The following is a 13594-nucleotide window of genomic DNA, read 5'->3' as shown; positions in this document are numbered from 1 at the left end:
TTCTCGGGTTGGCTCCAGTTTTATTCTCTAACAACTAATCGTTCAAAGATATCAACGAACTCATGACATAAAGGATCCGGTGTGCAATATAATATCATTTGTGATACCAACCTGTAATTGCAAGAGTTCTGATTCTGCTCTCATGTTGACTCGTTATTGTCTTATTAGTTAACACTTGTTAAATCAAACGTATTAACAATATCCTACAATAAAGATATAGTTGTAAACCATAATGCTATTTATGAAACTAGGGATAATTTTACAAATCTTGTCAACGTGTCTTTTCTTGGCTGCTTGACTATGCCAGGGCGAAGGGAAGGAATAAGGATATTGATTTCAATACACGTGGAGAATGGGAGTTTTACAGACATCTGCTCTGATCCAGTTCCGAATAATCTCAAGAACATACTTTTACGTTTGCATTCTACTGTTACTTTTTGGACAGATTTTATTGATAATATGATTACAGTATAGCTTGAGACACTATTGATTTTGTGTATATTTAAGTAAATGTTTATCTGTACACATGTTTAAATAGCAATATTGTTTCCGAGTTCATTGCAATATGAAGCAATTTACAAGAGACACTTTTAAAATTCGTAACACCGATTATACTGTGAACTACTCCTGGAATATTTTTCAACTTCTCATTTGTCAAGAATGTTCAGGTAGAGACACGTATATTGACTCTAACATCGGCAGGTTACTGCATTATTGATTTCAATTAGCAGGCTTGAGAGCACGAAACATCACGTCACTCAAAAATTGATCCAGAAAAACAGCATCTATCTGACCGTACCAAATGCTAGAAATAATAAATGTACCTTTGAATTGACCCCTAGCACCTTAAAAAGAAATAGGAGATTACGCAATGTAGAACTAACTAGAGATAAGAGTGAAATGTTTATGAATGAAAAGGGATTATCGAAGACTTATGTTAATTCTAGTTTAAGTTGCAGTTGACGTTCGATTAACACTAATTGCAACGAAATGTGAGTGGTCAATTTAGTCGTTCGAAATAAAAGACGTTATTTGATCCCGACTGGAAAACCGTTGTTCTCTGGATCAAATCTGAATACGGACCTAACACCACTAACATAATTGCCACATCCACTACAACAACAAATGCAAGCAACCAGAATTCAAAATTACAAGTACAACACAAGTTAGAAACGAAGTGTACGGATATTTATATATGCAGAATTAATATATTTCAGCTTTTAAAAACGACCGCTTTAAAATCTTGTCTTTTAGGGATGTATACATATGAGTGGAATGGGTGCGTGTGCATGTGTGTGTGTGTGTGTGTTTAAGAAAGTGTAAGGCTACCTGCACTTTCATGTGTAAAATTTTCTACTTAGATAAAAGTAGATTTGTGCAGCTCTTTTATTGGGAGTGTATTATTCTATTGTTCTCAATGTTCTCGAAATATTACATCTAAGAATACTTATGCGCAATACTTTTAATTATTACACATGTTAATATTTCTAAAAGAAAATGTTCCAAGCCGCCAATCTCACTCACGTTTTTCTCCATTATACGTTCATCTATACATTAAGTCAATTATAAATGTACAGGAATGTTTAATTAAAGTAAGCTTAAATATGTATAAATGAAAGTAAATAATTCAGGGAGAATGTATTTACTCGGCAACAAAATATATTCCCAGTAAGATATCTGTCGCCACGTGAATTTAAATCAGAAATATAGTTTTGAGATAAATACATAGATAAGTACGCAGGATGATAAGTGAATTTATTTCACACACATACGTATATATATATACGGAGAGAGAGAGTGAGAGATAGAGAGAGAGAGAGACATACATAGATATATGTGTGTGTGTATGTATGTATCTGCACGGGCGTTGGTGGGTATGTGTGCTTCTGTTTCTGTGTATGTACATACATATGTATGTATCTGTATATACCCACGCACACACACATACACACACACACACACACACACACACACCACACACACACACACACACACATATATATATAAACACTTACATGTGCGTGTGTGTGTAATTAGAATACTTACCAATTCTTACTGCATTGTGCATACGATATCACTATTGTATAATTGCATAAAATGTTAAGTGCAGCTGATGTAGACATGCAGAAAATTTTAACATGGAACGAGAGAAAAGAGATCGAAAATGTGAGCGTAGTTCGTTGTGCGTTCCTCAGGTAAGTGTTAGTAATAACGTCGTCGGCAGGTGTAGGCTCGGCTATATTTGTAGCACTTATATGGGTGAGGCACATTTTGAACAGGTGCTAAACAATATTTAGCTGAAAATTAGGCAGGAGATTTCAATTGCAATCATAATTCCGATTAATTGTTACCAGATATAGGCGCAGGTGTGGCTGTGTTTTAAGTAGCTTGCTAACTAACCACATGGTTCCGGGTTCAGTCCCACTGCATGGCATCTTGGGCAAGTGTCTACTGCTATAGCCTCGGACCGACCAATGCCTTGTGAGTGGATTTGGTAGACTGAAACTGAAAGAAGCCTGTCGTATATATGTATATATATATATATATATATAATATATATATATATATATAATATATATATATATATATATGTGTGTGTGTGTGTGTGTGTGTGTATTTGTGTGTCTGTGTTTGTCCCGCTAGCATTGCTTGACAACCGATGCTGGTGTGTTTACGTCGCCGTCACTTAGCGGTTCGGCAAAAGAGACCGATAGAATAAGTACTGGGCTTACAAATAATAAGTCCCGGGGTCGATTTGCTCGACTAATGGCGGTGCTCCAGCATGGCCGCAGTCAAATGACTGAAACAAGTAAAAGAGTAAAGAGTAAAGAGTTAGAAAGTGAAAATATGATACGGAAAACGGCTCTAAACGTAGTGCTTCAGTTTAGAAAACCAGAAAATACAAGTTCTGCATATTATCAATTTTATATTTTAATACACTGCTGGTGAATGGATCAATTGCTTTGGTGTGGGCGTTTATATACAGAATATACAGAAGCGGAGATAGAAGAAATCCATAAATATCACTATTGAAATACTGGTCACAGCATCTGTTCATTACAAACATAAGGTGCTTAGAATTATGACAGTAAATTTCCCCTATCCAATTCCACTTTTTTTAAAGTAGGTAAGCAATGAGAGTGATTGATATTTGATTCCCGACTTGAACGCCAAAACGTGAATGCAACACGAATCAAAGAAGACATGCAGTTAAGAATATATATCAATACAAATGTTTTGTAAAATAAACTTCAATCTCAGAATACACATGGCTTGCACGTCAGATATTTAGCTATTATTTAAGCACGCCACTGAAAATTGCTTGATCGGATTTCGTGTAGGGAATATGATGGTAACTTAGTCTTCGAAAATTCGCAAACCACTCGCGAATGATTTCAAAATAACCGTATATTTCTGTATGAATAGAACTGGATGTATTTACCATTTGCTTCGTTTTCACTTCGAATGAGTTATGAACTTCAAGCTAAATTCATTAAGCTTATGTTTGTCTGTTCATTACCTTCACCATTTACCTTACTGTTTAAGATCAGAATGAATATTAAATATAGCACTAGAAGTCAACATCCGTTGGTTGGTGCCAGGGGTTCTCAGACATAGAAGATAAAGCGTAAGAATACAGAAGCAGAACTGATTAGGACATCATATACAGTTGTTAATACAGGCAGATCAGCCAAGTGTCAAGGCTATCATGGGCGTTATAAACCTACCACACGGCACAAACCTGCATGTGATAGATGAGGGCAGCAGACCGAGATATCACTTGTGCGGGGACACAAATAAGTTCAAAGTATTTTGACCACAGCCAAGGGAATCACCACTACAGCCGACACCGTCGCCATCACTATTAGCAGCACAATAACAACAGCAGCAAAAATAGCAGCAAATCAACAACTGGCAGAGCTGGCCACAGCAAATGGTGGGGGTGGGGTGAAAGGGACATTTAGAGTAGAATCAATTAGGTTTAGTTAGGAGACAGCTATAGAACGTCGTATTTAATATTTGAGGAGGCCGACAGTAATAGAAAATGCATAGGGTGACTGAGATATGTAAAAGTAGATCTGTAGAGATATATCTGTAATACGTTTCTGAAAATATTCAATCAGTGTGGACCTCACATCAGATGTGTGTACATCAATTTGACCAGGACCAGTGAAGGAAGCAGCCGATCCGTTTATGTATATGTATATATATATATATATATATATATATATATGCATAGAAATTTGCATAAATGCATGATTTCATACACTTATAAATGTCTTCTTATTTACGTAGACTTTTGTGTGAGAGTATCTTAACCACTTCAGCTGTTTGTTTTTGACTGTACGTGCATGGTCGTATATATATATATAGTTCAACGACATATCTTTCTATATTGTAGCAAAAGACGTACGCAGGGGCCTGTTTATAAGGGATTGTAGTGAAATGTGTATTTAGATATGTCATGTATAATGTGAAACATCAGTTGACGTGCATTCTAATCATGCTGCAAATTTGTTTATAACCAGCAAAGTTATTGCCGATGTAACAAATTGGGATTAATAATTTTCATTTTGCCTTCTAGCTTAAATAAGTCCTCTGACATACATTGAAACATGGAACAAGAACAGTAATGCCATCTGCATAAATATCTAAATAAGATAATATTTACTGTAATAATCCTAATATTACTTTAAGACATTAAGTTGAATTCACTGATATGTTGCGGAGATATTCCTTCTATGAAACATTTCAAAAATGGCCATAAAACATTTTCCAGCTATGGTTTCCGTATCGGCCGCTTAATGTCTTGTTTCCCACACTCTCAAATAAATAACTTCTTAATTATATAGCTTCACATTGAGGAAAAGAAGTTTTACATCTACTATTTAAAAGTTTCTTATGTGACACCCGTGAATGCATGATTAAGAAAACAATATGTAAATTGCACATGCGAAAACAGAATATAAATTTAGGCTCTTTTATTCCAAGAAAACACAATACATTTACTGTGAGACATTATCATTTAATCCATATTATTATTGTCAACTAAGACTATTTAGCAATATTTGTTTTTAATGGAGTTCAACACTTAATCCAAAAGGAAATTACGGTTGACACATTGACAAAACATCGCATTAGAGACTTATTCTAAACACCCAGAAAGAACAAGATCTACGCATAGAAACAACTTAACATAATAAATTCTTACCTTTACATAACTAGACATTTACTGATAAATAACGTTGAAAATGGTTAAACATGATCCTCACATTACAAGTAAATACATTAACCAGCTGAAAGAGCTTTTCTATTCATTTCATATCTTTAAGTAACACAATGTTCATATGCCGAATATTCACAAGAAATCAAAGAATTTAGCTAAAGTTTCAAATTTAATCTGCTTATATGTTCATATATGGTATAAATTCTTTCATTAGATATGGCCTATACAACGATGATAGCATACAAATTTCTATACATCCTCTACAGACAAATTAGTGTCAGTTCAGAAAAGAGATAATTAAATTATCTAATGAATTAAAACTAACAATTACTACCTGTAGCAACCAGAAAAAAATAGTTGATTTCTAAGGCGGAAAATTTAAGTTAGATAATTACTAATTAAAACCTTAAGTAATTCAATACAGTTCTTGCCAATTCTATAAACAAGCTACTTGGATATTTATGTAAGAGTACGTCCACCCTCACATGCGTTGAAAGTGCATATCGTATACTTTCAACAGACTACAATACTCTGCTATAAGTAATTATAAATTTTAAGAAAATAAAAATACATATTTTGAATTCGCGCAAGATATACCGAAAAAAACTCCGAATCTAATATTATAAATAGATATGTTCATTCAATTAATATGAACGTGAATATTAGAAAAATATATGTAAAGGGAATAATACGTTTCCATTTAATTCTCAAGTTGCTGTAAAAGAAAATATTCCCGTCAAAACAAGGATTACATTGCTATATATTTATATAAAAAGTTTCGAATCTCTTAACAATAAGTTACTAATGAATAACATGCAATTTTCTCACACTGGTATTCGTAAAAGCTTAAGTTGCAATTGTTACTGATTGTCACAAATAATGATTTTTGTCAGCAGTAAATACAGTGGAATATCCGATGTGTATAATGATATACTATTGTGAATTACTGGCATTCAGATCATTGAGAAATATATAACAATCCACGAAAAAAATATTATCTAGTGCCTACCAGTAAAGCTCATCAAGCCAGATGTGTCTGGCACCACTTGAATACAATGTGGTTTTCCAAGATAAAATCCAAGATAGAAATACGTGTTTGGTTTGAGTATGAAAGTATGAGTGAAAAATAAAAGCACACATCATTGTTAATATTATTGTTGCTGCATGTCTCCATAGAAAACATAGAAGGAAATACTGCTGCATCTTATAGAAATAGGTTTATGGGACATTTAACTACGTATGCGAAGGTTTGCTAAGCTAATATTAGGATATTCTGGGCGCAGTGATTAATTAAAATCGACTAGAAACAATTTGTACATCGAGCAGCAAAAACCTTGCTCATTTCAAGCATACAAAAGTATGGCAAAAATGCATGTACATATCCCATATTGTTTGTATATGTGTGTCTGTCCGTCTGTCAGCGTGCTTGTATGTTTGTATATATGTTTGTATGTATATATATGTACGTTTTATTTCAAGGTATTTTTGTTTGTATATATGTATGTATATGTTCAGATTTGTATGTTTTGCTTTATGTATGTATTCTCATGCATATTAGCATATCTAGACATGCTCATATATATTTAAATGTTAAATTTCTGTAAAGTTTTACATATTTTTACAATTCCAATGATGTAATGGATCTGCAGTCTTCGAATTAGCTGTTTCCTTTCTGGATTTGAGAAGCCTAATTTCTCAAGATTGGCATTTAGTTACAGTGTGTTGCATATCCCAGGAACCAAATAATTACAAGTATAAACCTGAACTTGTAATCTGGATTGAGTAACTAAAGATTTCTCTTTTACACTGATCTTCAGCTTTATGTTAACATCCGCTGGGCAGACAATTTCTACAAGTGTACACAGTTTCTATTCTCTATCTCAAATCATTATATCAGGTCCTTTTGTATTATGCGTGGCTATGGCTTCTACCATACTCTAAGTTCTTATTTCTTTGTCCTCGGGGTTATCCTTGAGACGGATTTCATTACAGAGTAACCTAGAAACAACATAATGTCTCATCGGTAGATAATACCATAATAATATTTTTGGGCAACTGCTTATAATTTGGGTGAAATGTTCGGTGTTAATTCCACAAAGTTTGCATCGGTTGTCATATTATACTGCACCTGTATTCCTGTTGTGCATCAGGTACTTGGTTGATATCCTTGTGTGCATCATGTACTCGGTTGATACATTTTTGTGCATCAGGTACGTGGTTGAAATGTTTTTGCGCAGCAAATGAACGTATGTATGTATGTATGTATGTATGCATGTACGTACGTACGTATATATGTAGACAAACACAGAGGCAGGGTCACACGCAAATACATGAATGAAAAGAGAGAAATTAAACGCTAATGATGAGATACTATCTATGTACTTGACTGTGGTTTTTATTGACAAGGTAATGGTGAAGACCAATATTGGCATCAATATGTTTTGGGTTCATTTTATAGAGAATGTGGGCGGATAATGCGAGTTGTTCTCTCTTCTCATCATTGGCACCTATCTTTCATTTCGTGCATTCACTTCACATGGATTGTTTCCCAGCTACATTGTAGATCCTGCAGTGAAATTTATAAATTATTCAATCTATTCATGCGTGTAGATAACAGATACGTAGAGAGCATCCAGGTACCGAAGAAAAAGGTGCTTTTGAAGTATAAAGTACTATATCTCGTTCATTCAGTAAAGCAGCGGCTATGGTTCCCTCACAGATATCTGTTAATATACTGGAATGCTTGTTAAGATAAGTGAAAAGGAAACAATTCTTTGCACTTTTAACCTCAATTTTCTCAACGTAAAAAGCCTACGCATTATATATATATATATATATGTGTGTGTGTGTGTATGTATATGTGCCTGTGTGTCTGTGTTTGTATATATATATATATATATATACATATATAGATAATAGACTATGAGTGTAGTCTATCTCCGGAGGTCTAGGGATAAAGTAGACGCTGGATAATCATGTAACATGGAGGATAGAATTTTCAATGATAAAATGTTGAAGATCTTTATGTGCCATACATGTTTAAGGATATATATATTTAGCATTTAACGACGAACGATAATCTCGCCTCAAGTTAGTGCATTTTACTGAATATATATATACATATATATATATATATATATAGATATATATATATATATATATATATATATATATATATATATATATTATATATATATATATATATATACCGGAGTAATCACATAAATGTGAAACAAGGTGGAAAAAAGAGTACCCAAATACCAGGGGTAGAGAAATAAGCTTTATTTAAAAGTAGCAGAAATTCAACAAAACCTGTTACTCGGGTTTTGTTTTAATAACCTGTCCGACGAGCGGGTACGTGAAACTCCGAGTAACAGGTTTTGTTGAATTTCTGCTCCTTTTAAATAAAGTGTGTATATATATATATATATATATATATATATATATATATATATATATATGAATGTATGTATGTATTTATGCATATGTATGCGTAAAAGAACTAGTTCAAGAGAGGTCTACGTATGTGCTTACCTGTTAGAAGCGAGTTGAAAATCTTCTAAATCACACTCCTTGATTTATATGAAAAAATACGTTCTTAATATATAAAATATTGTGGTGGTGGTAGTTAGATTTTATTATAGGTGTGAGCGCTGGTGTTCCACCTAGAGTTAATCATCTGCAATACCAAAAGCAAAATGAAGGTATGTCCATTTAATCATTCACATATGCAGTTAAATATTTCAAAGCAATTTATCCGCACTAAAAATTGTAAGGAAAAAAGTTATAATAAATTTTCGTATTCTTCTAAAACGTAAACACGAAATATTCTAACATCAGTTTTCTTTAATCTGAATCATTTAAATTCTTTATTGATGTACTAGTGTATCTCGTATAGACAAGAGGAAGCCTTCAAATCGGTGGCTCAATGATATAAGATAGAAACAAAAGTAACACTTGCAGAATCTTCCTCAAGTTACAGGCAACTTTAAGCCGGGAGTATGTATAATGGATCTACATTGCTATGTAGCGGTAATTTCTGGCCAGTGCTTCATGCCTTCAGTAAAACGACTTTTTGACCAAAGCTGAATATGTATTTAATATGAACAAGAGGAACAAAAACAAGTATCTTACACGCTTTACATCATTGTCAAGCGATTGCATATGTATTATATATGTGTGTATGTGTGTATGCACATATGTATATATATATATATATATATATATATATATTCTGTTGTGTCTGGGGAGAGTCATTCTTTTTTAGTGCCTTATTATTTAACACACTCACAGGTAAAATCACTTATTTCTTATTCTTGTTCTCTAAAATTTTCGTTGCGTCTTCCAACCATTTCAATAGTCTTCACTATTGAGTGTGTTAAATAATAAGGCACTAAAAGAGAATGACTCTCCCCAGACACAACAGAATATGCTTCAACATACGAACTCATATAAAGAGTCTTGCAAACCAAATCCAAAACCGAAATATATATATATACATGCATATAGGGCTGTGACCCTTCTCTCCGAGTCAAACGCCATGATAGATCATTAGCCCCTACAACCATTTTTTTCTCTCTATTTTTTCTCTCCTTGTTTTTTTCTGTGTCCTTTCTGTAGAAGAGCGTAGGCTCGAGACGTAAAATACTTATACTAATACATCTGTTTGTTTTGTACACCACCTGTCTTCATGTTTTGTTCTTTTCGTCAACTCTCCCTATAAATAGACAGATAGATAGATAGATAGATAGATAGATAGATAGATAGATAGATAGATAGATAGATAGATAGATAGATAGATAGATAGATAGATAGATATATAGATAGATAGGTAGATAGATAGATAGATAGATAGATAGATAGATAGATAGATAGATAGATAGATAGATAGATAGATAGGAAGATAGCTCGATAGATAGACATACAGACAAACAGACAGATAGATAGATAGTTAGATAGATAGATAGATAGATAGATAGATACATACATACATACATACATACATACATACATACATACATAGATACATACATACATACATACATTGCATGGTGAGCTGGAAGACGGCAGGAGACCACCGTATAAGTCTAAACTCGGGTTTAAGGGTTGCCTTAAAGTGCTCTAATACATACAGGAATTGCAGTTTGTGCTTGAGAGGGGGAGGCACAAAACCGGGATAGAGAGAGAGGAAGACAGTGCACAGTGGTTTTTTTCGGGGTTTGAGATGGAGATGTATAAGATAATTAGGAGGATCTTAGGAGGAGGGGACCTGTGGAAAGTAAGAGTGTTGCTTCTTGCATGTGTACTTTGTGAGAATATGTGTTTGAGGCAGCCATCAAAAATAAGACAGGAATCGACCCATGATAAACGGTGATGTAGCTATTACAAGTCCCAACAAACATGTGTAAAATGTGTAAAGGTGTGCCTCTCAGCTGCAGGTTTGAAAATACACAGACATAATAGCCAATGTACCTTCTCTTAATGAACTCAAATGAAGACCTATAATAGCATACGAAAATCACTGCCTTAGTAACATTTTAGATACACTGTTATAACCAGTCCTCAAGCATGTCCAAATCTACATGTGTGACCATCTAGATATACTCAATCGCTTCCCTGTCACAATAAATAAATACACCCTACTAGCATACTTTAATGTAGTCAGACTCTATTCCAATATCCCTTACATCCTAGGATTAGAAGCAATCCAATTCTGGCGAAAGAATTACGCCAATCAACTCCCACACCACATTAAAAAAAGAATTCGTAATAGAATGGCTAAAATTCATCTTGGAGAATAACTATATAATGACAAATTCCATCGACAGTATCGGGGATTGCGATAGCCCATCAAATGACCCCCTCCTTTGCTAAACTAATCTTGCTAAACTAGAAATCAATCCTTATCGTAAGGTACTATAAAAATACGGAAACCCATTCTCCCTGTTCAAAGAAAATAACTGGAAAAAGTATCTAGATGACTGCGTCACTCTTTGGCATGAAAGTATAGATAGACTTATAGAATTTAAAGCAAATTTGAATAGACTTGACATAAGAATTCAATTATGATGGAATATAGCCACCAACAACTTCCATTCCTCGATATCCTCATTAAGAATTCCAGCAACAAGCAACAACAAAATACAAATAGACATATAGTATAAGCCAACGGACTCCAGACAATATCTTCCACTCAACTCATGCCACCACAGACACACTTGAATGTATATCCCTTACAACCTTGTATCTGATACCAGAACAAGTGACACATGACAACATGAGCTAAAGGATACACTTATCAGCAGGAACTACCCACCATCACAAATTGATATAGTCTTTCAACGTGCGCTACAACTCAACATCTACGAACTCAGACACTCCAAGCTAAAGAAGGATTTACAACCAAAAGCCCTACCATACATATCAACGCACAACCCCATAACCATCCCCCAGAACATCCCTTTACTAAAAAGAGACCATAGAATGGATCACATCCTGCAAGCGTAGACCATCATAAAGACCAGCGACAGCCTAAGTCAACGAAAATTCTTCTAACACAGGCCCAAGCACACTCGTCAGCAACATCGAAATCGATAATAAAAAATTGCGGAAAATCTACCTGTGTCATATGTGTCAATCAAATTGATCGGAAATCTCCTTCAAACAGGTCAACGTTTTACAATGAAAAACAACTTTATATGTGCTTCGGAAAACGTAATATATGTATTAACTTTCTCAGAGTGTCGAGAACAATAAATTTGGTCCAACTAAGACAGTCTACGCCAGAGGGTGATCGTACATAGATCACAGATTAAAATACAAGAATGCAGAAAAACAGGACTAAGCAAGCACATCGATATTTGCACCATTAACGAACAACCCCACTTTAAATTTTCCCCTCTAGAAATTCAGGGACAATGCAACCTATAATCAGCACATTAGAAAAGAAGCATATTCTGTAACAAAATATAAACCTACATTGAATGCATCCACCATAGATGAAACTACTAGAAGAATTTAGAACAATTCCAACCACTACTGCTACGACCACAACAGATCACTTTTATGTCATCTGACCATTAAAGAAGATTCCACGAACAACTTACTGTCACAGCACTCCAATGTGTTTTTCTTTTCTTATATTTTCTTTTCTATCTCTTTCCTCTTTTTCTTTCACTACTCCTGCTTCTCTTCCTTCTTCATCTTCTTTTCCTTTTCCGCCTCCTTCTTTTTTCTTCTTTTTCTTCTCATTCTTCTTCTTCTCCTTCTACTTGTGTTCCTTCTCCTCCCTCGGCTAATCCTATTTAGACCTATGTACTCATAAAACTATTCCTTCAGATTTATTACTACCTACCTACCAAGCATTCACCAAGGAAGAGAGTGACAGACATACAGACTATTTGAAGACTATGGGAATATTTGCAAAACATTTCACTCAAATTCTTTTCTCCAGTTCAAATGCTTTCTCTTATTCTACTTATAGTTGAAAAAGTCTAAAGCATGGAAACCGGTACTAAAATGGAATTCATGATAACATTATTTTATCATTTTCTATCTTCTCTTATTTTCCTTATATATATATATATATATATATATATATATATATGGCGGGGAGGGAAGAAGTGTATGTGAAAAGACTCATGTGAAATGTGACTGGTGAGTATATTCAGCATGTAGACAGTAGTTAACAGAATGTTTTGAAGGGAACAATGCTTCTGTAGGAGAAAATCTTCCACACATGCTGAAGTCCCAGTAATGTTTATAAATCGCAGATTATAATCTAACAGGCATCACACTGGAGGAATAAGAATTACCTTTATTGTTGAATATGACAGTTTCAACGAAAGATTGGAGAGAGAAATATTTTGACGCGGTAGAAAACCCATTCACGTGAATATAAAACATAAGTAATTTTAAGGTAACATATGCCAGATCGTAACACGTAACAATAAGTCCAATCTCTTCTTTTACACACACACACAAACACACACACACATATATATATATATAGCATACCCTTTAGCCATCTCCTCACAGTAGTAAATTGTAAAACATAACTGTCACCACTACAACATGATCCTGAAGATTACATAGTCTAATATATGACATTACTAGTTCAATCACTGAGGAGGCTGAACTTTTACCATTTAAACAGACACACTGTTTACCTACTCACTCTTTCAGTGTCAATAAATTCAATTCCACTAAAGCGCTGACGCTGATCTAATCGACTAGCACCGTCGCTCAAAACTCCAGGCCTTGTGCTTTTAATACAAAGTATTATTAATATTATTATTATTATTATTATTGAGTGAGCGAGCAGAGCATGCCATCAAAGTGACACTGGGGTAAAATATACGAAGCCCA

The sequence above is a fragment of the Octopus sinensis genome, linkage group LG19 (genome assembly GCF_006345805.1).
Source record: "Octopus sinensis linkage group LG19, ASM634580v1, whole genome shotgun sequence".
Lineage (NCBI taxonomy): Eukaryota > Metazoa > Mollusca > Cephalopoda > Octopoda > Octopodidae > Octopus > Octopus sinensis.
This window is presented reverse-complemented; position numbering follows the sequence as displayed.